This window comes from Falco punctatus, assembly GCF_963210335.1.
Source record: "Falco punctatus genome assembly, chromosome: 9".
Classification (NCBI taxonomy): domain Eukaryota; kingdom Metazoa; phylum Chordata; class Aves; order Falconiformes; family Falconidae; genus Falco; species Falco punctatus.
The window spans coordinates 44,217,782-44,242,237 of NC_137589.1; the positions used below are offsets into that span (position 1 = coordinate 44,217,782).

The 24,456-nt window shown below is 38.4% G+C and overlaps 1 protein-coding gene across 2 annotated transcripts in view; it reads right to left on the reverse strand.

Annotated features, from left to right (window-relative positions):
• Positions 1–24,422, reverse strand: part of DAB2IP (DAB2 interacting protein) — a 249,502-nt gene extending 225,080 nt beyond the window's left edge. Inside the window, exons 1-2 of one of the 2 annotated variants that reach the window (XM_080402873.1) lie at positions 23,789–24,422; positions 1–22,708 (exon numbers count right to left, since the gene is read on the reverse strand). The exon at positions 1–22,708 is cut by the window's left edge and continues 15,316 nt beyond it. The gene's annotated coding sequence lies outside the window, so the exon portion shown is untranslated. The other variant, XM_080402872.1, reaches the window with a different exon arrangement.
• Between the last annotated feature and the right edge of the window lie 34 nt (positions 24,423–24,456).

Sequence of the window (24,456 nt, forward strand, 5' to 3'; positions counted from 1 at the left end):
GTTACAAAATGTTTTGGATGAATCTCATAAACTGATTGACCACAGAATCTGTACTGGCTTTTCTCTAAACTCACAGGCAGTGATGTCTTGTATTTTGAAATAAGAATTCTTAAAATTTGTTAAGAACATTTACTTTTGTTGATATATTTGTCACCAATAATCATGGGAAGTTATATGCCTTTATTAAAAAGTGAAGATGGACAAATAAAAGATACTATGCTGTTGAAAGAAAGCATGTAACAGAAGCAAAAGTTTCAGGCAGGCCATGCCCTCCCAACATGCCAACAAATCCTACTGCATAAACACATGGAATACATATTTCTTTAGAGGAGGACCCAATTCCTTCCCACAGTGCAGAATCTCATAAGTATAGGAGTACCAATGGTGAGATTTACCCTGTAGGAAACCCCACTCATCTTCAGCCAAGAGGAATATAGTTTTGATGTCAAGAAGCACGCATTTGATATATAATAATCATTCTCCTAAATCAAAATTGAGTTGTTTAAGCAGGAAGGGCACTTAGCTGAAAGTAATTGCATTTGCCTCCATATGAAAGGGAAAGTGTTTGTTGTGGAGACCTGGCTACTAGTTGTATCAAACTGTGCAGACTATACACAGTGTTAAGGACATAAATCTCCCTTCATGATGCAGGAGTTCCAGAGAGACTGCACTAGAGAAAGGCCCATAGAAAAAGCTGTTCCCCATGTCTTAATGTATCCAAAGGGCAGTATTTTCTCTCTGGAAAAGAAAGCAGGAAAGTTTACGCAGGTCAAACCCAATCACTGGGTTCTGTTACCAAAATCATACTTGTCACCTGAAAAGGATGTATTTGATAACTTAAAATAGTGAATGCAGAACACTGTATAGGTCATCTTTCCTCACTGCTATCAGAAATATAATGTTCTCATGACAGCCCTCCTTTGGCCTTTGAATTATTTCATATTTCTTTGAATTCCTTAATTTGATTCCCTTAACTTAGTTTTTTAAGCTTCTGCCACATATTCTTGGTGTTTCAGCCTTGGCTTCCTTTTATCCGATCTGAAATTAAGATCTATTCTGTGGCCTCTGTGCTTCTAATGGATTTTCTGGTTAAACATAAGTGAATGTATAATTCAGCCAGAAGGTTTTTCGTAACAATGCAGTCCTACAATAGATTAAAAGCAGTTAGCTTTTACTAATACAAGCGCCTTTTTGGATCTAGTGCTTCAGAGAATTTCAGTAGACAGACTTCTTCCTTTATTCCTTACTTTCATCCCAAGGAGAGGTTTTTCAAATTCACTACAATTCAAAGCTCTTTAATTTTTTTATTTTATTTTTAACAATTTGCAGCTCAGAACCAGAGAAGCTGGCTGGCATGATACAACTGCACTCTGTCTTGTTCTCTGTAAAAATAATTTTAGCAAGGACGATTTTCATAGTCAATTACTCAGAATAACTTTCAAAGTCTGCCCTTACATTTTTCACTTTCCCAAGCACGTTGAGTTCTGGCAGCACCCAGAAGTGGGGAACAGTTGCAGTTAAAGGGTGAAGAGCAAGACCATTCCTGGCTTCCTCACAGCTGAGTCTTTCAGTATCAATCACCATCATTTACTCGGCTTGTCAGCTCAAGGCCACAAACCCATCTGATATTCATCCTTGTATTTCCCTCTGACTAAACTAAGCCTTTGGACTAATTCCCTCTAGTCAGAGGATGAAAAACACACCTGAACAACAGATGGTGTACGCATCTGCCTCCAATGTAAAAGTTCAGAAGTGACCAATGTTAGGTGAGGCTTCTCTGCTCTTGCAGACCAACACTGTCACCAAAAGACCCTTCCTCTCGTACTGCATGTTGTAAGAGAATGACTACAGAGCTACACACAGTGAGATGCATCAAAACTGATTTAGCCGACAGCATTTTGCATTTTGTAACAAAAAATGTAAAAATGCAGGAAAAGGCCGGGAGTCTATGGAATGGCTGCAGACACTTTAACTCTTCCTTTCTATTTAAAACGTCAGGTAAAAAAGATTTCATCACGTCAGTCAGAAGAAACAGCTTTTCAGAGCTCTTCAGTGTAAGCAAGTTCAGTTTCACACTGTAGTCTGAAGCTAATACATAAATTCCAGACTCCACTTGGGCTGGGGCCTCTCTGATGAATTTGACGAGACATGTTAGTGCTTATCATGATGATGTAGCTTGTGAAATGGTTACCACTTTTGAAAGACTGGCATAAAGTTTATATTTATTCCAGGATTTTCTGAAGAGGTACCTTATGAAAAAATTTCTGTCACTACTAATTTGGATTGAATCCTTAGAAATAAAAAAGACTTCTATCCAACTGCTTTTCTGTGGAGACACACAACTCCACAAAGGAACCACTTCAGGTAACTGATGGTGGCATTAATTTGCATCTTTTTGTGAAAGAAAGCAGAACTAAGCTGGCCTCAGTGGAACAGGAACAGAGGAGCAGCTGCAGTGGTAGATCAGCAGTTAAGGAGTTAATATGGTTTCTCTTCAGGGAAGAGGATGAGGGTATGGACACTCCTTTCACCAGAGGTAAGACAAAGTAAGTGCAGAGCTGAAATGCAGCACATGCCTGGCATGCAGTCACCTGTCTGCCACACAAACCAAAGGTTAAAGCAAACGTGGAGCTAGGGGATGAAAGAATGGCACCCACTCATGTTCCAAAGACTCTTGCCTGCACAGCAGGAAGACTCTTCATCTTTAATGTACAGCCTACCAACAACAATTAAGTGACAACAGAGCACATAAATATATGCCATGGAGACACAACAAAGAAAACAGCTTTTCCTAAAAGACCCCTCGGTTAAAGTGCAGCAATGATGTGAATACCTATGACTCCCTCAGCCCAGAATTTGGGGTAACGGATATTGATGCATTAAGCCCTTTTAACTGGGATTATCTGAAGAAACCAGTTTCGGGCGCCAATGCTAGATGGTGCATTTTCATACTCCTTTTGTTCCCCTATAGAAAAGGCTTAAACTCCCTCTTGTGGGTAATTTGAGAAAATCCGTTTTGTAACACAAAGACCACACCAGAGTTTGCAAGAAATCTTTTAAATCTTCAATTTTTCCCATAACTATGTCCCCTGACCATTTCAAAACAGGTTGTGCAGTCTTCATCCTTGGAGGTTTGCAATATCAGGCAAGATAGAGCCCTGAGCAACCTGATTAGACCTTACTGCTGACCCTGTTTGAATAGGAGGTTGGTTATGACCTGTATTACATCCTATATTCTCTAAGATCCTATATACACAAAAAGGAGAAAGCATACTCAAAAGAGAACCGAAAAATCGGTACAGAAGAAGAAAAAGAAGTATGAAAGCATATCAGGAACTTCATACTACTCTTTATTTCATTAGTTCTAAATGCAGTTGACATCATCATCTGTTGTTGAAGATTTTAGGCAAATTACTATAGGAAACATGAAATACACTTCACTGTCCTAATTCCCAAGACAGATGAAGAGAGGCTAAGAATTAAACACAAGGACAAACAAATATACAGGGTAGGGTTGAAACGCACTGACAGCAGCATCCGAAGTATTATCTCAAGAGCCTCTTCTTGTATATGTACCTCAAAGTAACCAGAAACTAGAAACTCAGGCATATATACTTCTAAATTACAATTTTGATTCACCACAGCCTAACTCTTACAATACCAGTGTATTTCCAAGCATCAATATTTACTTTCTAAAAATAAATAAAACAATACATCTACATAAAGTTTTACATCCACAAGTCTCAAAGCACTTTAGAAAGTCAGAGGAGCACTACAGATCCACAGAGGTTGGAAGTGTTTGCTTAAAGTTACGAGATCAGGCAAGTGCACTGCATCTTGTGCTTTGCTGTTGAGCTCAAATCATCTAAGGGAAGTTCAGCCCAGTTGCTTTGGGTGCAACATAATGAACATTTTATGACATTGCTGAGATGGATACAGAAGATACAAAGGCAAAACAGAATTTACCACTCAGGAAATGTTCATGTTCAAAGCCTATATACAAGAATAAACTCAAGAAATAAAAAGAGAATTTCAGTCATTTCTTACAATGCAACTTTACAGCACCATAAACAAGGTATCAAGGCCACGGTAGTCAAAATGCTATCCCAGTACAGCTGTAGTCCTTTGCTGCATACATTTTTAACTGAAGTCAACTGCTTGTCCTTGAATTTATCTTTTTAACAACACAGCAGTCATTTCAACTGTGGGGAAAGGTCACTATAAGCACACACTGACAAATTCTGCAATGTGAACCAATACAAGAGGACATCCAAATCTTTCTAGATTGTATCCCATTCATAAATTAAATGTAGATCTCATCCTCTAAAGTTACTTAATGTGGAATGGTAATTATGTTGAGTGTTTCCTCTTGGCAGATCTAGATTTTGCAGATTCCTCACCTTGCTGTACTCTCTAGAGTTTCTAGACTATGCCCTGACCTTCTGTTCAACCGCATTCACATTGTCAAACCTTGTATGGCAATATAGTCACCTAATCCAGATCCAGTGCAAGTAATGTGTATCTTTTGGCACTTACATTCTTTCTTATAGGAAAGGACCTTATATCCTACTTCTAATATCATCTGTTTATCCTTTCAACCATGTAAGATGTTCTATTATGGTTGTTTTGGATTTTCTTTGTTGATAAATTTTCTCACTCCCTAAACCAGGGGTCCTCAAACTACAGCCTGTGGGCTGGATACTGCCCCCCAGGGTCCTCAATCCGGCCCCCTGGTATTTACAGAACCCACACACACACACCCCGCCGAGGGTTGCAGGGGGGAAACCAAGCAGCCGCAGATGACTTCCTGCCACTTAACCAGCGCACCGGCCTCCTGTTTAAAAAGTTTGAGGACCCCTGCCCTAAACAAACAGTGTATTTGTCCTACTGTCTAGGGTTTTCTCCCTTCTATTTCCAACATCTATGAAAGGTGAGTCAATTGGACAGGAACAACCAAGTCTGGTTTAGTTGAATCTTATATGGAAAAAAGCAGTTACATGAAAGCAGCACCCATTTTCTGGAATGTTCAGTCACACAGAAGGGAACAAATTTATTTTAAAAATATTATTTGTTTTCCTCCATCAGAGACACTAGGTATTAAGAAAAAGTTCCAGATTCGCATCATAAGACATTAGGGCAAGGCAATGTTAAAGCTTATTCCTGCTTCAGAACTGCTCAGACAACACAATGCAAAATACTGGCTTCTAACATCTCCCTATCCCTGTTCAGTCTGCATCACAGCAGTCAATCTTTATCACAAATGTTAGAAATACACTAAGTACAGCAGCCTGTTCACATGAGAGTAAGATTTTTTTCCTGAGAAAATAAATGGGTGACCTCCCGGGACATACAATACACTTGAACATACACCGCTTTGATTGATACACAACATTAAGGCCACTTTTGACAACTAATACTGCTCCCAAATACACTGTCAGGCACAAGACAGACAGCTGGGGAGTTCTGAATATAGAAACAGGCCATACAGCCACCTCTGTTTCACCATTCCTGGACCCCAAGACACAGTTAAAAGAGGTTAAATTCAACAGAAGATTACTAGCTCTTCTTGGTTTGTACAATAACTAGAATACTGATTTTCACATAGCTCTTTGAATTCATTCTTCACTGCAATTTCTCTCCATGCATTCCATAATACAGAGAATGGGCGGTTTTCCCCTACAGAGTTCTAATAAGCTAAAACAGGTATGGCTATTTACAGTAGCTGGAGACATCCCCTCTCCTTACAACTCAAATTCTTATAAGCACATACTTAAATTACAGTAGAACTCTAACACAGGTTGAAACTACCTACTGACATAGATCTTATTTCTAAATTTTTTTTTAATTGTAAGCATGAAAATAATTTATTATTTCCAAAAAGTTAGAATGGCACCCAATTGCAACAGAAACTGGAAGAAATCTCCGTAACGACAAATTATATGTAAGATCAACAATGAAATACAGACGTTGGGGGTTATGCATAGGGCAAATTCCCTGCTCAGAAGAACCAAAATCTTTTTTACTGAAGAGGTTGTTATAGTATCATAGAGAACATTTGGGTTGAAACTGACTGAAAAGCTGGGTTTACAATTTGGTGTTAAAGGACAATCAGTGACTGGAGGATATAATGACCAAGACAGATCCTGACATGAAATGCTGCTTGTCAGACTTGACATTTTATATCTATATTTATATCAATCTCAAGGAGATCAAGTTTGCTCACAGTAAATCCCAGCCATTAAAGCAGGATAGAACCTGCTGGAAAAGTTCATCAGACTCAGTTTAATTGGGCTATATTTATCATTAGCATTATAGTCTTTAACATCTAACCTACTGAAATTATTTTTCTCCTTCAAGTATTTCTAACTTCTCTAGTGTCATAAAGTCTTGCAAGGTGTTTTTCTTGCTCTTGTTTTTCAGAGTTAATTACTTTTGGCTAGGTCCAGTGGTGCTCCAAATTCATGACAAAACCAGAGACTGAACAAACTCACTAGTGTGTCAGCACAAGGGATCCCACACTGCACTGTACCCAGAAACACAAAGCTATTTCGTATCATGCAAGGTGGATGTGTGCCACCACTTAGGTAGCACCTGCTTACAGTATGTAGTGGCATGAAGAAATGCTGCTTTTTTGGCCATAGAAAATATACAGATACTCATAGTAACAGACCAGATTTGTACAGTAGGAAGCAGGCGTCCTGTCTGTACAGCAAACACCCTTTAAGCTAAGTGTCAGAAGCTGCCTACTGACATCTACCTAGAAGGACAGAAGCCCGACCGGGTGAATAGTTTGTCTTCTGGCTTCTATTTGTGAGGAGAAAATCAGTTAATGCATCATTTGCACTTAAGCTAAGGAACAGTTTGAGACATTTTGGCTACACATAGATGCAGAGGTAATAAAAGGATGAAAAATCTGCAGCAAATGGGCTGAGAATAGTGCGCCTCTCCATCCATGCCTACATCCTGGTGTGTCAGAAGGAGCCTGGAGACAGGATAATGAAAGGAATCCTTGCTTAAAACTTTGTGCAATAATTGTTCTGAGCACTGCGTGCAACTGACCCTCTGAATTTTCAGCACAACACTAAAGCAACTGGCAGAGTAGTGCTGGCACAGAGGCAGCTGTTAGGGCAAGAAGAAATGAAACTGCAAAGACTTAAGTTCCATATAAACAGCAGCTGAGGTGAAAAACTGTGGTCCTCTTTCCTATCAACAGATCTTTTCACTGGTAATTAAACCCCCAGAGAAGTACATCCCTTAAGAGCAGAAGATGGACCTGTTCAGATTTTGGACTTTGCCGACCCTGAAAAAATTGACTGGAGTACAGGGGAGGAAAGCAGCAAATGCTAGGATGCACTGCCTCATTAGACATTTCCAGCTATGAGAGAAGAACTGACATTAGGCTTATTGCCAAGCTTTGCCACATTAGATGGAGAAAGCAAAAGGACACAGAATAAAACTGGGAGAAGGAAGTAATAAAATAATTTATACTAAAGGGCAAGACTCTTCCTCATCCCTGCACTCTACCCCCTTATTCTCCCAGAGTGAATTACATGACATAGAATAGTATGTTCTCCAGTAAACTACAGAATGTCTTTCCCTTTTTTTTTAATTTTAAGTTTTAATAAAATGATTTTATCAGTGACAACCAGAGAAACATGACTCACATAATTGGTGAAAGGGACAATTTTTTTCTGACAAATAGGTTTTTATCATGGCAGCATATATTAGGAAGACCAAACTCGCTGCAGAATGGGAACATGGAGGAAAATAATTTAATTTCCAGATGGAACATTTTGGTGTTTCTCCATACTAATTAATGTTTTTAGATTAAATTTAAGTACGCTTTAAAATATTTTGGAAGAAAATTAAGAAAACAAAAGAAACATCAATTTGGTGTCAGACAACAGAAACAAGCAATATGTGTTGCTTTCAATCCACCTTTTTGTTTCTCAGCAAAAAACAGAAGCTGGCTTTTTTGGAATATTTTTTAGCCTGAATGCATATTTAATTATTTGTATAGTTCTACTTTGAAGCACCTGTATTAGACTTTCTCCTTCTATTATGAAGTTGGTATTTACCCTTAAGAAAAGAAAAACCGAGTAACTGTAAAATAGAGATGGTAGCTCATGTTTCTTCCTGGTAGTATTGGCAATAGCCCAATAGAAAGAACACATCAAGAGAGAATTAATATAGTGTGCTCTAGAGGAGATAAAGGAAATAATTCCTATATATCAGAATACGTTATATATTTTCCTCTACAGTAATACTGAGACTTTCAGAAGTACTTACTGCAGGCCTCTGCCAGTTTTCAAAACACAGACAATGCATAACATACCAATTCTGTAAGGTGCCATCTACTCCACAGTTCTTCATTCCTGGGCCTTTTTTTCCCACTCCATGTTACAGGTCACTATCTCCTCAACTGTGCCAGTACACTCAGATCATGTTTTGCTAGGGTCTGGAACATCAAAATGACACAGCTGAAAACAGCTATTGTTTTTTAACAGCTATTTTCAACAGCATCCTTGCAGTGATCTGGTTTATGCAAACAGTTACTTTTCCATTTTGACATGCTCTAATCGGCAGGCATTCCTGATTTTCTTCTTTTTAAATCACTGGGTACAGCAAAAATAGCAAAAGTACAAAAAAGAGATTACAAACCTTCAAATTAGCCAACTACAGCATATCACACCAAAGCTATGTATGTGTGTATACAGTACACTGAAATATCTTCTCCCTCTTTTCTACCTTCCACTGGAAGTTTAGGCTAGAGCTCTCCTCCGTGCTTTGATTCCTTCTCCTGTTAATATTCTACACTTGCCTTTTACCTTGATTTCCTTCTTAATCTACAGATGACTTAACATTCATCAGAGGAGGAATCCACTTACTGTCACTACAGCCAAACTGAACGTCAGTTTCCGAGGAGCTAGGGTTGTTGAATAGAATGCAGGAAATTCATGTGAAAGTGTGTCATACAGCCCTGGAGAACAGCACATTACCAGTGCTATAGGTGAAAACCTGGTGTTACAACACATGAGTAATGAAGACCTGAAAACTGGAACTGCTGAATGGCAGATGCAAACACAGAGCTTACATTTTATGCTTTGTGTAAACGACTACTGAAAAGCTGAAATCTCTATCTGCAAATGGCATATGGACATGATTGAAAACGTTACCATATTTATCTAACTTCTGATCAGCTGCTCTCATGCCCCATGGCTAACTAAGCCTAGATATAATTTTTAACCGATGTGTAACAGTAAAAGTTGAGTATATGAATTTGCACATGCAGGAATCAAACTGTTGGGAGACTCTTAAGCAAAGAAGGAATAAGCACACAGTAATTTCTTGTCAAAGGCAAAAATACTTGAAAAAACGATACAGGGAGACTACCAGTAAAATTTTGAGCACAGATGTGTATAGCTAATCTTAAACAGGAACTGCTCTCAGCCCTGGCCAAAGAGAACTGGGCTATAAAATACCTCACTGCAGAAGTGCCCAGAGCCAAGAGGACTTCTCATAGCAGTATGAACATGTTGCTTATAAGCACTTTACTGACTCAGAATTTGGCAGATTTAATCCTGGATGAGGATTGTTAGACCTTCTGCAGATTGCTCAAAGGAAATAGCTGAAAAGTTGATTGCACACATGTGATACACCATCAGCAAAACAAAGAAGATCAGCTGCAAAATCTGAACTCGAAAAAGTGTATCAACTACCAATTTTGAGCATGTTAGGGGGAAAGAAACTCTTAAGATACTTTAAAGTACAACCTAATATGCATACTGCTTCGAGAGGCACAATGGCTGAAGGCCCATGTAAAATGTTTCTCATTTTTATGTTCCCCTGCAATCAGTGTAGAAACAAATTATTAAGCCTAACAACTCTACTAGCAGTGAGGCTCATTAGGTACAAGTTGCACCATTTCACTAAGGAAAAATAATACATTTCTCTGTGATTTATGAAAGCCAAAAGGCAGCCGACTGCTCAGGTCTTTCCCCAGATGTGTTACAGCTCAAAAATTTGCAAATGGACATTTAAAACATGTTTCAAAACAATTTGTATCTGAGTGTACATCTTGTTTACAAGAAGAAACTACTGAAGCTGAGTAATAAAACTTGGAGAAATAGTTTTATAGTGGAAACACTGGCACAACTTTAATTACTTCAGTGTAACCAGCATCTCTGTGGACAGACTGTTCAGTCACTTCCAGGGTATTTTAAACCTACATGAAAAAGTCAAAGAAGAAATCCATACAGCAAGAAATAGAAACATAAATCCCTTCCAAATGCAAGATGACTTCAGCTGAGAAAGCTTGCAACCCATTAAGACACAGTCTTTTAGATGAAAGGAGAGGCAAGCAGTGGTATTTCACCCATTGTCCATGTTGATTCCATTCTAACCGAAGTCAGAGGGAGCTTTACTTAATAAGGAGCAACTTAATAAGGAGCAAGACCTAAAGTCTTTTACAAATTGAACAAAAATAACCATTCAGGAAATAGATTGCAGGCTTAGAAGGAAATGCATCTTCAGCTGCAGTATAAGAAGAGACATTCATACCAATGTCCACTCCCTAGATACAAGGCATCAAACCAGAACAAAAATAGGTGGACTCTCAGTAAGGGCCAGACAATTAGCAACTTACTGGACTTTTGCTAGGAGTATGCAGTTTTCTGTGTACAGCACAGATCCAGTCTGGGAGAGAAGCGGTAAGCTGGTCAAACACCATACTGCTAATTACTCACCATTCCAGTAGGTAAATGCATATCAAAGTAAAAATAGAACGTGATGCAGTAACACATGGTCATCCAGAGAAATCAATCATATTATGCAGATTTAATGCAACATATGAGCTATACTAGAATAATTTCACCCAGTACTGGGGCGCATTGCAGCAACTGCTTAGCAAGTAGTAACAATGCATGTAGTAAAATCACTATATCCAAGGGACATGAGGCACAGAGAAACCAGAACAGATTACCAGGGCTCTTCTGCCCCTATTAGCCATATTCATTTAACATATCTCACTATTAACTCAAGGTCCTGTGATATGGTCACAGGCATGTGACTGACAGTTTTACTCCTACCAAGAGCACAGCCAGATCAATCCTTTGACACAAGATAATTTAGTGAGGCACAGTGAAACTATTCATGACTAGAATTCTGACAAGACAAAGGCCGATGGTTTAGAAGGAGATGTCACAGGATCTTGAACGGAGCATGTCAGGGATTGCTTTATGCTTCCACTGATTTTTTAAACTGCAGCTCTATACTGATTACTAGTAAACACTTGCAGTTAACTGAAATCATAGCACCATTCCCTCCTGGTCTGTGGTGTTCCTTACAGATTTCTTCCCAAACCCAGGCCCTGTCCAGTATATGGAAACTGATGCAAGTTAAATGCAAGGAACGGGACCATACACAGAAAAACAGCCACTTTTTGGGAACATCCATGCTGCATATTATACACAAAATAATTGCTTCTAATTCATCTAGTTCAACTGAAAAATAAAAATACATGAGATAACCATAATAGCACTGAAGTCAGGTTATTGTATGTTATGTATATGCCAAAATTCTCTCATGTTATAAATCAAAAAAAGCATCTTGTTACTTTAAGTAAAATAATTAACAGTAATAATCCTAAAAAGGGCTTTCTGCTAAACAAGTTTCAAGATACAGCAAAAATCAGGCCAGTGAGGAGTCATAAAGCAATATATCTGTCACAAAACTTCAAAACAAAATCTATACAGCTTCTTGAAGCTCCCTCATGTTACTTCAGCTATGACTAATAAGAACAGATGTACTTGATATGAAATGGTCCTTCCGAAGCAGTAGAAATACAAGTAAAATATTTATTTCACACAGCATACCAGAAACTGTTCTATTATCAGATAATCAGCTGCTCAACAAACATTGCACAGAGGCAAGCAATAAAAGTCATTGACTAAAAAGCTGTCTTGACAGCTCTAAAGAAAGCTTGAGTAAAAGCTTCCAGAAGCAGTGCTTTATTAGAGAGATTTACTAAATATATCAATATCCTCTTAAAAAGTTTATCATCCTATCTAGTAATTTACACATAGTCATCAAATTTATCCAACCACCTAACCAACTAGACCTTTTTAACCAAAGTCAGAGGCTGTAATGGTTTAATAATTTCTGTTTGCTTTCTAAATAACGTTATTGCTGGCCCTATGGGATGAACAGCTGATATAACTCTCCTGTTCTACTATATAACACTACACACAATATATTTCGAATTACTGTAACAATTTCAGCTCAGTCAGGACTTGTAGTTAGCCATATTGATAGCATGTATACAATTCCTAAAATATATGGAGGTAAACACAGAAGATTTAGATGCTAAGGAACTACACCCTCCATCACAAGGCAGAGAGTCTGAGCTGCAAGATGTAAAGCATGGGTGATCATTAAAATTGTTGGCCCTATGCTTAATACAGTCTTGTTAGTAATCGGTAGTATGTGTCTGAAATCAATGTAAATTCCTCCTTTAACCACCTGTAAAACGGGCATAATAAAGCAAATATATAAATAAAAATAGATTTCACTCAGCAGCAGAAATCCCAGAACATGTTGCACAATGAACAATGCCAAAAGCACTACTCCCTGACTGAAAGGGACTTTGTCCCATACTGCCCTGTCCATGTCTTGCTGGCTTAGCCTGGGTGGGAGGAAATTGCTGCCACCTTGACAGACAAGCATGTTTTCCTCCTTTCGCAGTATCAGACTAAGCTGTGAAATGAATGGGTACATATGAAACAGGTGGTATCTTCAGCCATCTTTGCACCGTCTCCCTTTCTACTGCCTGAATAAGTGGATAATCTCACCAGCAGTGATTGAACGGTGGTTTCAGATAACTCTGGCTTTAACTCAGAATTTGCAAAAGTCCCCAGCTCTGCAGTAGTTTGAGGGAGGCTTTTCATTTTGTATCTTGTATTTTGCCTAGAAGCATCCACTCCCTGTTCTATCCCACCAAGTTATGAGGTCAAATTTTCCAGAGAAGAATTTCCTCTTGCTTAAAATCATTTATATTTTTCTGCAATGACTAAATGCTGGAATAAGCCACAGCATTTTAATGACTTTTAGGAATCCCCCTTTTTTTATCATGCCAAGAAATGCCAAACCAGGCTACTCTTTCACAGCAGGGCAAAAAAGCGCACAGAACCACAAGAAAGAAAAACCCCTTATTGACTAGTTCCAAAATTCTTATTAAAACAAGGGTCTATTTCCTACAAATGCCAGGTGTCCTGCTCATCTTCTATCAACAGATTTGCATCCTGTGATACAGGATGTATCTTCATGTAGTCTAGACAAAGCTGGATTAAGGTTTGTTTCCCTACACATCAATGAAGCATCTCACTACACCTCAACCAGCCCTTCTACTGCTTGCTACTCCTTTACGTTTGCCTTCATGCTTCCTCCAGTTCCCATGAAATAACTCATGACCCCCTGTTTTGGTCTATTTAATTTTTTAACTCATTTGGCAGAAGTAATTCAGCAAATTACTTTTGAAAAGCAACTGTCTAACGTAATAGATTTCTCCCTCTGTCTTAACATGTCAAGAACACTAATTGCAGAGAAAGATTTACCAGACAAACTCTGGGAAGATGAGTGTTTATGAGCTTGTACAGTTCCTTATAAGGTAGAGGACACAGGAGGAAAAGGAGGGTGGAAGTATACAAAAATCTTTGGGACTGTCAGAGGTCTAACTAGGTCAGATGTCAACGTACATATATACTTTCTAGTTTAACTCTTCGCTTTCTTCTTTCCCAAGAATTACCTGGGGTCCTCAGTATCTTCACAAACATATAGGATGCTGTACTGACTAAGCTCTCTGTCTCTGCAATCAGATTATAAATCAGGGAAGGAAAAAAAAAATCTCTTCTAACTAGGCATGGTGATAATTAATCCTTTTCAAGTCCTCTGCCATCAATTTAGCATTCTAGAATCCAGCACTGGTATCCAAAATTCTGTGGAGAATGCATATAGAATTGAAATGAGTGTGGAATTATGAAGGTCAGAAATGTGCGATACTTGTGGCTTCATTTTTTTCTTTTGAATTGTGAATATGTCATTGGGATAATTTCAGTCAGTGAGCTAAAACAGCCTCATAGAGCTAAAGCGATGTCATTATTTTACATTGTTTAACTGCTGGCACCAGCCTATTTCTGTTTGACTTTGTACAATGGAGACAGCAATTTCTTCCCCCATTAAACCACTGTCACTATCTTTAAAATTATCTAAACTCATATTAATTATTCTTCTTACTTTGTGCTAGAGCTACACACACCTGGAGTACTCTACTCAATCCATTTAAAGTAAAAAATTAGACTAGTCAAAGCAGAAATATTTAATTTCCAATACCACGAAGTTGTGTCAGAATGAAAAATCCTGAACTTGAAGGTTGCTTGGTAGCTGCTGTTGGAAACAGTGCTCTCTGCATTATTTTCCACATTATACTTGTGAAACAGTATTTCATGCATCCCCCAAAGGAAAGCAGGAGCAAACATGTGAAATAGTTCAATAAAAGATGAAGAGCCAAAGCAAGAGGAAAGGTATGGCAGGTACCTCTGAGTTTTTTGAGGAGGTGGGAAGAAAGAGAATTCCTTAAATTGGAAACAAATTTCTACTGTTTTCTATATTACTCTTAGATTTAAAGTACCAATTCAAAAGATAATCTATACTTAATGTAAATCAGTCTGAAGTAGCTCCTGAAATGGAGTGTGGGTACAACAGTGGCTTTAATTACCTTAGTAAAAAAGACAGATCTCAGGCACACAGGCTTTTAAAGTGCCTTCCAAAACTATCCATACCATTCTGCATTTTTAACAATGGTCTTCAAATCCCAAGAAGAGTTTTTCTAAAATTCCAAGTATTCCATTTGCTTATAGACAAACATTTTTTTTTGTAATATGTTCTTATTTCATCTTTTAATTTGAGACTGAAAAAAAAGTATAAGTTAATTTATGCTTTTTTAAAACAGGTTTCTCTTACATTTTGGATTGGGTTGTTTAGTAATTTACTCACATCTATACAGGAGAAATACAGTAAACCAGGCTATTTTCTGCATACCTACACTGTCCAAAAACAATTTATTCCACAACCATAATTTCTACAAACACCTTAGCTGTACTGAGACTTTACAATCCATATAGAAGGTGCAACCCATATAAAGGTGAGAGTCAAGTCCCAAGGCTTTTGTTCTTGCCTGCTAGGGCCATCTGTTGCTTTGTAAGAAACCATCACCATTCAGAAGGAGATGATTACTTTTATGTGAGAGAAGAGACACAGCATTTATTACTCTTCAGATAGCCTTAATTCAGTACTTTTCCTGATTAGAGTGAAAGTAAAAATATATATCTTACTTCATTTCCTCTGACAGTCAATATTAGAAGACAGTCTAAGACAAAAATGTCTCAGCCGCAACCAATTCTAAACATGACCATATGCTATTTTCATAATGAAGCTATTTGTATGGCCCATGGAATTGTGAAGGAATTAATCACAGCTAGCACAAGGTGCCACACTGACTTCTGCACAAAAACTTGATTAAGTGAGGATCAGTCTCTGCCATGAACTACTGAAAGATCTGGTAGAAAGTGAGGATGAATAGATTGTACATAATGAATTCTAAGGCTGTGAACTATCTATGTTGATTAAGAAAGTGAAATCAAGAAAAAAGCATGGACAGAAATAGCACAATGCTTAGTGAATCATAACTTTCATCTCTGACCAGCATGTTTCACTTATGATGAATAAATTGTACAGTCTCGTTGCATTACAGTCCTTATCACAGTATTTGTACAAAAGACCATTCAGCACCAGAGGCCAGCTTTGCAGACAGGCAAGAGGCCACTGGCAGGGCTGTGAGGGAATCTGCAACTGGGGTAATGTGGCTCTGGAGGTCAAGGCAGTCATTTACCAGCAGAGGTGATTGGGCAGAATGAGCAAAGTAGCAACATGATGAGACAGGACTGGAAATAGCCAGATGTGCACAGGGGATTTCCACAACCTATGACCAATTCTAAGCAAGTTGTTAATCCTCTGATACTCAGCCTAAGTACAAGTAATTAAATATTTCAACAACAACAGCGGCTGAATAGAAACATATACCAATATGTTGAGCTGCAGCTTCTTACCAGCAATCTGTCCTAAAAAAAATCTCATCATTAAAGGCAATGATTAAGAGAGAAATGTCACCTTACATTTTTACAGCAGTTTTTATCCTGGAGCACTTCATTAACTATCTTTCCAAAGATCACTTTGCAATACTGATTCTGCTGTATTTATCCTCTGTCTACCCAAATGAGAAAAAAAAAAGAGGCAGATTGTGCTCTTTTTAGAATCTCATCAGATAGAACCTTAAACTGTAGTTTCCATAGAAACACATCATGGGTCTCTCAGTTTCTCTATCAAACCTGTTCATAAACTTTCAGCTCTACTTACTGCTAGGTTTTCAAAAATACCAATTAGCTCTTTCATTATTTAGGGCTCTTCCAGTCTTTTGTGCTTACATTAAATAAAGGAAGTACAGCTAGACACCTTTGAACCATGCCACCATTACATGTACTGTTTTGCTTTCAACTTTTCCTTATGGTGTATTTCTGAAGTGGAGAAGTAGTAAAGAGGAGGAGTAAGGGGCAGTAACTTCATTCACCCACACATAGCCTGTCACAACAGAGAAAACTGTATTTTTTAGTAATCTAGTAAAATCTCTGAATGTCAGCTAGGTCCCATTTGCACTTAAAATCTCCTGTCACAGGTTGTTGTAGGTATTTGTGTCTCATACAAACCCTAATTATGGAAAAAACAGGGCCAGCAAATGATAAAGACAGGTCTGAGACATTTCATGAACATTCTGACACAAACATATTCTGTATAAACTACATTTATAATATATATATAAACAAAAAATGATGCTGTATTTACAAAAGGTAAAAAACCGATCTGTACTTTAAACCTTTACCTATAAATAAAGCATTACCTAACCTTTCAAAAACACCATTTTGCATAATGTTGCCACAGGTGTTTTCTTCTACAAAAGCACACATATTATGGAATCCTTCATTTGGCTCATATTTCTCCTATTTTGCATATCCATACAGGCAACTGGCTTAGGAATAGTAGTGTCCACGACAATGTTTAAGTTCACTGCAACTGACCTTTCCCATGTGTAAGTTGTGAGGCTTGTGTGGGTATGGAAAATAAATACCGCTGTGTGCACTGTTTTGCAGCCTATTAACATGACTAATGCTACTCGCCAGAGACTATTGCCACTGACCCCCGGCTCAGAGTCAATTTTGTTGTGAATAACAAATGAAGTAATATAAATGTTTGTCTTTATTTTCTTAAAGTTTCCTTTAGTTCTTTTATGAGTCCAGTATAGCTAAAACACTGCTGCCAGGAATGTATTTGCAATACTCTGAGGAAAACCTCCTCAGAGGCTTTGTTACATTTATCATCAGATTTAGATTATACTGTTTGTCCTAAAATGCTTTCAGTTACACAGAATAACTTACACAGTTATTCTATTTTAAAAATAGAACAATTAAATACACAGAGTGAAATGTGCAGCACTGTAATATCTGGGTTTTTTCAGTAATATCATCTCTTACTCTATAGTGAACACTTTCAAGCACACCAGTGTCCTGGAATGCAGTTCTGCTCCTAAATTCTAGGGATGTAGTAGTTACAAGTGCTAAAACCTCCAGGCTATCTAAGCGTGAGACAAAGTTGTAATTTCAGTGACATACTACAGGAGGATTTCTTCTGAGACTGCATTTCTCAAATAGTAAAGTGACATTCCATTGCTGCTTTAAGGCACCTTGATGACTTTGACTTGTTCTAGTAGGTTTGCTTTTTTTTTTTTATTTTATTACCTAAAGCTTTTTCTGTTTTGTTAAACACAAATTTTCTCTTTTGCCAAACCTACAGAAGCAAAGAAATCATTATATTGAAAAATCAAAAAAGAGCACTGGCTGGCTGGCTGAATTCTGGGTAAGACTAGAAATGACAAGTAAAACCTTCATGCACATGACTAGCATATGAAATGGCAAAGGGAATAGAAAAACGGTTTCACAAGAAACTTGTCTGAGAGCACTGGGAAATTTGCAACTATTACATCCCTCCCCCCCCCCCTTTTTTTTTCTTCCCCCCTTTTTTCTGACATTTCCTTCTGAAGGGAAAGTTCAACACTGCCAACAAAGCTGATTCCTGCATCCCTCTCCCCACAGCAGACAGCCAAATGATGAGAGGATTGTGGTGTGAGAAGCAACAGAATGCCCTAACCAGAGCTGACAGATCTGAGACTGCTAACAAGTCACAAAAACTCGGTCCTTTACCTCTCTGAATGATAAGAAATACTTCAGAAAAAAATAATTATTTCCAGTATATTTTCTGTAAGCAAATATCATCAGCAAAGACAGTTCAATCTGACTTTGATTTGTATTTGTGGGCACAAATATCCCCTAACAGGATGTATGGGAGAATTTAAAGGAGTTAGCTTTTTAGAATTTGCCAGATTTCTAAAATGCATATAACGCTCATAGATAGTTTGACAGTAAGATAATGGGCTGAAAATTTGACCTTATATTTTTAATAATGAAGCATGCTAGGTCAGAAAAAAAATTATGCAAATTATTTTACATACTAATTTGATTCAAAGCTTAAATGACCCCAGCAGCAGCAACCGACTGGAGAGAGACTGCTCTAGATGCCTGTTCTTTCTTGTTAAAATACACGTACACCAGTCACAAGGACTCAGGCTTCCCCCAGGACAAGCTTTACTCTGAATGGTCTTTTACATGCATTCTGTAACTGTAAACAACATAATAATGAACCTCCCAGACGTAAAGATATTTTAAACAATGTATTTTTTAATGTGGGAGAAATTATTCTGTTTAAAGAAACTCGATTTTAAAACATTCCTATTTTGGGATTATTGATTCCAACACACACGTATTCTATTTCCACTGAAAACAAATAATTCCATGATATAAAAATAGGCAACTAAATGAAATGCAGGCTTTTATAACATGGGAAATGTTTGTTGAATTAGCATTCTGGTTTTGATTACTTTTAGATGTTTTAGGAGAAACTGATTCAAAGCAGTGTTCTTCAGAAAACAAAACACATGTAGACAGACCTACTGCAAATGTATAAAGTTAACAGTTCTCCAGAGACCCAACACCAATTTAAAATTCAACAAAATATTTACATATATATAGCAAGAATATAGTAGATGTCCTAACATACTTAGTTAAGTTCACCCTTAAAAACTCTGAATGGTAAACAATAATAGAAAACAGTATTTGTGACAGTCCCTTAAAATTCATTGTAAACTGGGAAAAGCACTGTAAACCAAAGCACAATAACACACCTCATTACCAAATTGTCATGTATAATCCCTGTGGAAGCTGACAACACATAACACTTTACAAGCTTAGAAGAGCACGTGTATAACTGAAGTTTTAGTATAGTATGAGCAGCTCCAAACAGGATTCAGAAGCTGAATGTTCAACATCCAGCAACTTTTTAAGGTGAGAATCAAAGTCAGTTTCAGGAATAGCCTTTGATATTGTTCCATAGTCATTATGGACTACAACTTACTTGACTATAAGAAAGGGTTTTAAAACAAAGACTGAGGTGACAAAAATCAATATACTTCATATATACATCAAACAAGAATTAATAGCATCACTGGTAGTAGTTGTGGTTAATATCATGCTGACATCTAATGGTAGCTTCCTATACTGCGGCCAGTTTTTTCTACTTGAGGAAAAAAATCACATATTGATACACAACATACAGTAAATAAATATACTGATTGTAGACTATTTCCCTTTTGAAAGATAACAGAAAGCTGAAGCTACTTCCCACAGAAGAAATAGAACGGATGCTGATACACCTCACACAAATGCTTTTTTAATTAACTGCCTACCTGACACATTAGAATTCAAGGAAAGATTAAATATACACAGACTTTACTAAAGAGCAATACTGAGGATTTATTGTTGACAGGAACTTCCATATTTGAACTCAAACTGACTTATGTAAATGATGAAAGCAAAATCCAATTCTATTTTTTCTTCATAAGACCTAGAGGTTAATAAATCAATTTTCAAGTCCACTGTTGTCTTCTAGCCAGACAAAAATAAAATTCTTTAATTCCTTTATTTATTGAACCAAAAATTAGAATGAGAAGACATTCAGATATTGTTATTTAGTAAAGGTTACATTTTTCATTTTTCTCTTTTCATACTTAATAGTATTTCACAAGCCCTCAGTCTGCAGAATGCATCTGATACAACTCTTCAACTCAATGAGGCATCTCACTAGTGTGTGGTAAAGGACTTGTGAGTTACTACGGCTCCTTGTTATTAATCCCGATGCTTTTCTTAACTTCAGTATTTAAGGAAAAATTAAAACTGTATTAAGCAACACGATAACATCACTTCTGAAAGTGAAGCAACGGAGACTTCCCATGCTAGTTAACTTTCCAGACAACCTGTGCAAAGTGCACAGCAGAGAACAGGAAATGGCAGCAATAACCTATGGGAGGGAAGTATTACTGCCCACCGCTGCCCTGGGTTTTTTCAAACTTCACTGGCAAACACCCAAAGACAGGAAAATAAATGGAATGAAGGCCCATCTAAAATTATCTAGAAGGCTTTCTCTTCCTTGAGCAAAACATCAACATAAATTTGTACATAAGTACATAATGTGTTGCTGAGATATCACAGCTTTAGATGAAGTAAGGTTACCAGCTTCCTGAAGGATACAGGTCTTAATTGCTTATTTTTTACTTTAATGACAGGGCAAATGATAGGTGCTTCCTCTTCTTTGTTGAAATTAGGTAAACTGATGTGGTACAGTTTTCGATGCTCAATTCATATTAATTTTAAAGCACTTATTATTAGCACCAGCTTACATTTTTCTAGTGCCAAATTCACTGTGGGTGACGGGGGTTCATCATAGCTTATCTACTGTTTCCACAGAACCTGCTCCTCCCATTTCAAGTACATCCTTCCTTCCTTCCTTCCTTCCTTCCTCCCTTCCTTCCTTATCAGTGCTGAGACACCGTAAGCCGTCTATTTGCCAGAAGACCCTAAGGTCATCAAAAAAGAAAGATAAAACTGCAGACTCTCAACTTCCTTATAATACCATGCTTCAATACCATGTATTCTACTGTGACACATCCCATTCTGCTGTAAATGTGTTCTGATCAAAATTGTGCAATGTGTGCTCTGACCTGTCACCTCTCTGGCAGAAAAGGACCTGGGGACAGCCAGCTGAACGTGAGCCAGCAGTGTGCCCAAGTGGCCAAGAAGGCCAATAGCATCATGGCTTGTATCTGAAACAGTATGGCCAGCACGACAAAGGAAGTGATTGTCCCCCTGAACTCGGCACTGGTGAAGCCGCACCTCAAATACTGTGTTCAGTTTTGGGTCCCCAACTTCAAGAGGGACATCGAGGTCCTGGAGTGTGTCAAGAGATGAGCAATGAAGCTGGGGAAGAGTCTAGACAACAAATCTTAGAAGGAGAGGCTGAGGGAACTGGGGTTGTTCAGTCTGGAGGAGATTCAGGGGGATCTTACTGCTCTCTACAACTACCTGAAAGTAGGTTGTAGGCAGGTGGGGTCAGTCTCTTCTCCCAGATAACGAGCGTCAGGACAATAGAAAACAGCCTCACATTGCACCAGGGGAAGTTTAGGTTGGATGTTAGGAAAAACTTCTTCACTGAAAGGGTGGCCAACCATTAGAACAGGCTGTCCAGGGAGGTAGTGGAATCACCGTCCCTGGAGGTGTTTAAAAAACACATAAATGTGGTGCTTAGGGACATGGTTTAGTGATGGACTTGGCAGTCCTAGGTTAACAGTTGGACCCCATGATCTCAAGGATGATCTCTTTTCCAATCTAAATGATTCTATGATTCTTCCTCATGGCACCCCCTGCTTGAACAAGATTATGCATCCAATTAGTTCATATGTTGTTGTCCCTACAAGATCCTCTCATGGACAGTTTGATTTGATGCTGCTTTCATATATAATCATCTCTGTCCTTTTGACCTCTTCCACTGAAAGATGGGAATACATACATATCTCTGTTATGTTTATGGTAACTAGGTGATGGACTCTTTTTTCTCCTACTTCTCAGATACTTACTCAAAATGCATTGCTTTTGTTTTAAAAAGAAAAACAAAATGTGTCTCAGCTCTGCTGTTAATGTACATGCCATGCCATCTTGCATACTATTTTATGAGTTTTTTTTAATTACAGACTTCAAGCACATTTTTACATGACACCTCTACAGTATGAGGAACAGGATCCAAAAACTCCAGACTGATAGTCACCAGAACTTTTGAGTTGATGACTTTTCAATTGTTTATATAAAAGAAATACTGTGAATGTTTCCTTAGATACTAACAATGAAAAGACCATATCCCACAAGGCACTTAGTAATTAATATTCTTAGTTAGAAGGCAAAGACGAGGGTGATATTGCTGTCCTTGGATTTGGTCTCTTTGGATGAGGACTGAACTGTTTTCACATGAGACACCAGCTTATGGAATCCCATTAATTCTAATTTAATTATAACATCATGATATTCACTACTCACGGTCAAATATCATATCACATTGCAAGCTGCTTCACGGTATCTGAGAGCTGTATGGAGATGACAAATTGAGCCTACATAAGAACAATTCCTAATTAGTTCTCATTTGGGCAGCTCAAAGGTTCTCTCTTCTTTTCCAATATTTCAAAAAGCCCTACATGTTAAACATACAGAGCAATTCTGAACATTTTAGCATTTTTTTTCACCTTTCTTATGGATGGTTGTGAACCACTTTCACCCTTGTTTTATCCACTGTACCTACTCAATGGATAAAGAAAGACATAGCGTACAAAGTTGTTTAGATTAATTTTGCAGGGGTATAGGTAAACTCCCACAAAATTGTAGACAAGAGAACAAAGCAAAAATATTAAGGAATTGCTAATACCAGAACAGCAGGTGTTAGCACTCATAAATGCATTAATAGCAACTGTCCACAAGCATGTGAGTAAACATAAAGGACAGAAGGGAACTTTAAAAGGTCATAAGCACTCAGGGATCTTGAGACAGATTTAGTCTTTAGTCTCACATACAGCTAATCAGGATCAGTCTGGAATCAACTAGCAAAAGTGTGGTAGTAGTAGTTCATGCCAGCAACAGAAAGACTATTCATTACTCTCACTGGAAGAAAGTGTTGGTCTCTCACTGATGCTGTTCATATCACCTGAAGACTTCAAGCAACAGGACTACATTTCAGCATTCAGAGCGCCACTCATGCGTACATTCTTCTCAATTAACCATGATGCCTAACCAAAAACTTTTGCTCCCTCTGGTACATAATGGAAAGCAAAATCCAGGCTGCCTCCAAGGAGGAACCTAACCACAGAGTAATATCAACACTTAAAATAAATCTCTGTGTATTCTAGCAGTCTAATACCATTTTTTGTTCGTAGGTTGCAATGCCTTTTACAAAGAAGCTAGCAATTACTATCCATACAGCAATGCAATATAAATATGAGTTTGCACATGCCCCCCCCTCATTAATTACCAACATCCCATACATGAATAAAGTTTAAAGAATAGCTATGAATCACTTACAGTCCTCTTAATTCAGCCTAATATAGAACTCGACCTTGGAACTTTTTTTCAAATGCGACAATCTTTACGACACCTAGTATGCAATGTCTGTATGTGCAATGATGTGTTGCCACACACACCTTGTTTCTGTGGAATGAACCCTGCAGAAAAGCAGCAGCGATCACAACTTTGGCATCTTCAAAAAGGGGTGAAAGCTCCAAACTCTCCACCGGTGTCCTGCAATAGGTCAGGAAGAAACACAGTAAGACTTGAAACTTGAGGTAAATTTTTCAAAAGCAGTTTTTTTCTTCAGGATTGTTTTAATTCCCGTTTTTGACACATACTTCAGCATGATCACAGAACGAAAGATGGCATGCGTTAGGATATTACTCCCCAAATGGAGGGGTTGAAAGTTAGAGCTTAAGAGTCTGAACGCTGCTCCTTATTCATTCTTTCATGTGAGACCATACCTCAACCCATGAAAAACCACCAACTTGTACCTGTACATTAAACTCCGCATGAGGCCAGGGCGCAGCCCCACATTCCCCGCCGCCCCCCATGCCTGGGGCTGCCCGCCGGCAGGTTCCCTCAGCCGTGCCGCCGCCCGCCGGTCCCGCCAGCCTCCCTCACGCGCCCGTTCCCGCTCCTGCCCCGCGCCAGGCACGGCTGCAGCGACCCAGCACCCCTGCCTCCGCTAACGCCCCTTCCCTGCCTGCATTCCACGGCCCTCTTCCAGGTCCTGCCCGGCCCTCGCCACTCGGGCCCTGCCGCTGAGGCGCGGGGGACCGCCGCCACGGCCGCCCCGCGC